The sequence below is a fragment of the Sinocyclocheilus anshuiensis genome, unplaced genomic scaffold (assembly GCF_001515605.1).
Source record: "Sinocyclocheilus anshuiensis isolate Anshui unplaced genomic scaffold, SAMN03320099.WGS_v1.1 scaffold572, whole genome shotgun sequence".
Taxonomy (NCBI): Eukaryota; Metazoa; Chordata; class Actinopteri; order Cypriniformes; family Cyprinidae; genus Sinocyclocheilus; species Sinocyclocheilus anshuiensis.
In genome coordinates, this window is record NW_015555778.1 from 1,167,174 (window position 1) to 1,171,164 (window position 3,991).

The 3,991-nt window shown below is 35.5% G+C and overlaps 1 pseudogene; it reads right to left on the reverse strand.

Moving 5' to 3' along the window:
• Positions 1–1,676: 1,676 nt before the first annotated feature.
• The window catches only part of LOC107674506 (T-box brain protein 1-like), a 2,384-nt pseudogene continuing 69 nt past the window's right edge, over positions 1,677–3,991 (reverse strand).

The window sequence follows — 3,991 nt, forward strand, 5'->3', positions numbered from 1 at the left end:
AGAATACAGTCACGACTACTATTGGGCATGTTGTCACAAAAACAACTGCATGTATTGCTCCTGGTCAGTAACAGTAGAAATGTCCAATAGCATAGGCTACTAGGGTGCGTGCCTATAAAATGGCTTTCAATATAAATCCATACAGCATGGAAAGATAGGTCTATACCACAATAGCCAGCAGTCAGTGGAATTACATTTACAGCACAAACAATTTAAACAACGTGATTTAGGGAAGAAGAAAAAAACGAGATTGACATTTACTCGTCTTAAAGTAGGCTATTAAGCTCCTGGTCAGTAACAGTAGACATGTCCAATAGCATAGGCTACTAGGGTGCGTGCCTATAAAATGGCTTTCAATATAAATCCATCCAGCATGGAAAGATAGGTCTATACCACAATAGCCAGCAGTCAGTGGAATTACATTTACAGCACAAACAATTTAAACAACGTGATTTAGGGAAGAAGAAAAAAACGAGATTGACATTTACTCGTCTTAAAGTAGGCTATTAAATGTAAAAAGTGAACATGCACAGCTTTCAGTGATATTTCTACCTGATCTAAACTGGAGGAATGTTCATCCCCTCGCATGTAAGAGAAATAATATGCTTTATCTACAAACCCACTTTCACATAAACCCATCTCCTATCAAAGGCATACAGTGCATAGTGCTTTACTGATGGTTTTCAAGGACTGAGTAGACAACAAACTGTTCCTTTGGCGCCACCTTGTGTGCATTAAAAAATTATATATATATATATATATATATACACACACACACACACACACACATATATACATATATAAAACAACTATAATATAAATTTTTTTTGTGCTGGAAGAAATAGTTCCCTCAACATACTTTATTTACCCTTATGAAAATCATATTCTGTTTATTTTATTTTGTACTATTTTTATTATGTATTTATGTAAGAAATGCGTCGAAAATACTAACATATGCTCAGGCCAGCAGAGTTGCTGTGTGAAGGTGGTCTCTGGTTATTTCGGGTTCAACAGCTGCTGAATGAGCTTCATTCTTTTCTTGATCCCTTCCCTGTAACTAAGAGAGTTTGTAGCTGTATGTAGTGATAGATTCCGCTGCCGTGTTTAATCCTGTTGCTTATGGGAGAATTAAGCTATTATTTCCTCCAGGTCAAGGACACACAACCGGCCGGGGTTCCAAAATCTGGTGAACTGCCTTCATCGACACCTTTCGATAGTACGAGCATGCATTCTCCGCTAGGTGTCAGTATTGCAAAGTATTTCAATTCATTTCGTTGTCATTCAAATAATACAGCAACTGAATCTAAACTGTAATTTAAGTTACAAAGATTTGTGGGGGATTTATTTATACACAACATCTCACAGTTTTATGTTGTCTATACATGTGTCATATGTCATAAATTCAAATTAATATTCTATATTTCACAATAAGCATCTAATCATTTTTTTTTCTTTTTAATCAAGATACTGTTTTGATAGATCACAATCAATACATTTTCATATTAAACGTGATTTTAGGCTAATAATTTATCTAGATTGATTATATTGAGGCTGTTTGTTGTATCAAATACCGATGTTGGTCTTAATAATTATTTTCTTTTTTTCATATTACCATCATCACAAATAATCGTAATAATATAATAAAAAAAGAATATACCCATATAAGCCATCAAATACATCAAGTTTAGACAGTTGGAGATGTTCTCATTCATCTTCAATGGTAACGTATAACATGAAAATAAATAAATGATGTATACATAAATCTTCATAATAATGTTATTTCTATATTAATAACATTTTAATTGCACACTGAGCCCAGGGAGGTTTATGTTTGAGCGTCCAAAAGAAAAAAGTCAGATTCTTTAATCTCATTTTTGGCCCTGTTCTGTGAGACCTGCGTGTCTTTTGCAGTCTGAACATCTGAAACTGGATTGATAGAAGGATTTTTCAGTTGAGCCTCATCCAAAATCCTTAAATCACTGGAACTGACCGATTTAATGGAAGATTGGGGTTTGGACCATGTCAAATCCGTGGCATCTTTACCTTCCAGCTCCTCAGAAACTCCAAGAGCTGATGGGTCTATTTCCAACATATATCTCCATCCTCAGGCATGTAATTAGATTGTGTTGATCTCTCAAGATTCGCATCTAGAACCCAACCAGGAAGATTTGAGATGGTTTTACTGCTGTTCTCTTGCGAACCCCGTGAATCCCATCCAGCGGCGCTGGTGTAGTAATCCAAACTGTTACTAGTGCAACCAGTGAAAGGCAGTCCTTTGACCCCCGCTGTGGCGTAAGAGACCAGAGCTGCTGTGTTAATATCAGTTTCGTATGATGGAGCAGCGGCGGAAGACACAAACCAGTGCTGCCCAGACGCCATGCTGCTCTCTTGGGTTTGGTTTGAGGTCGCAAGGCTGTTAGTAAACTTGAGTGTTCGGTCAGTAGTGCTGGGGTCAGGGGTAAGAGTTGGAAAACAGGGCTTTGTGTAACTGTTGACAAACTGTTCCTGAAATAAAGCACTTGTCATTAAGTACTGTGAGCCGGGCAGCAACTGAGAGTGCGGAGAGTCACTGGGTGTAGGGGTCAATCGATCAGTGTCAGAGCCACTGTAACTTCTGGAGACATAGAGAAATAAACCAGGAGGAAATTAATTCACTCTTTACATTAGAATGTCCATGTTACTGTTCACTAAGCATGCATTTCTGTGTGAAATCTGCGCACAAACGTTTTTTACTAAAACTTTCGGACTAAATTTTAGTACAAATTTTTGAAAACGTTTAGGAACAAGTGAAACCACACGTATGCAAAAAGCACATATTCTGGGTTTACTAAACACACAAATTTAAAATAATAAATATAAAATAATACATGCAATTATTAGTGACCGAGACCCATTGCATTTGTAATATGTGCAACATAGACATTTTAATATAAAGTGCTACCAGAAATAGGCCATTATTGTTGTTATTATTAAATTCATTTTATTTAAAGTAAATTTAAAATACATCATGTTAATTTCTGCAGTCAAGTCCAAATTAAAATTCAGATCTGAAATCCTGTAAGTGAAATAATGATCAATGCATTCATTTGCATGGAAATGCACTTACTTATCATAATTATCCCGAAATCCTTTAGCAAATGGATTGTGATCAATTTTTAACTGAATTATCTGAGGAGATAAAGAAACATATTCATTAAATAAGTTCATATTGCATTTTTTTTTTTGTAATGTAAATGAATGCAGCGATAGACTAGTTCTTACATCGGTATTCTGGTAAGCTGTGACAGCTCTAAATTGTGTTTCAGGAAAGGTAAATGTCTGTACTCTATCAGGATCACTTGTATCTTCATTTCCACCCTTGTTTATTTCAATCACATGCACCCTTGGCTGATACTTAAGGAGAGACTGTAGGACGATCATCTTGAAAGACACAGAAAAAGAATCAACATTAAAAAAAAACATGCTATTTTTTCCCCATTCCCATAAGAGACTTCACAAACTGTATAGAAGGAATTAATATACATACATGTGTATGTGTGTGTATTATATATACATTACATTAATAAATCATATGAATAATTAGAAAAAAAAGTATCATAAAAGTGATTAGTGATTGTACCCCAAGGTAATTTTAATAGTGGTGTGAAGGTCATTTTTCATGTGCAAGCTGAAATCAGTTAAATGTTAACATGTGTTGCTTATGGTGATTGCTGGCAAATGAAAATACATTCAGAATGACAAAGACAGTTTATTGGAATACTGACCTGATGTTTTTGCTGAACTCACCCTATATATTCATACTAACATACTTCTACTGATTCTTAGAGAAAATGAAATAATAAATCACTTGAGTAGAGTTGCTGTAAGCTCCCTTGTTGTTCGTCAGCTTCAGTTTTCCAAAAGAGATCTCCTGACGCATCCAGTGCGCGCCAGTGTTTGGAGAGTCCGGGTGCGTGAATACTCGGTTTCCTTAAAAAATAGAAATACATTT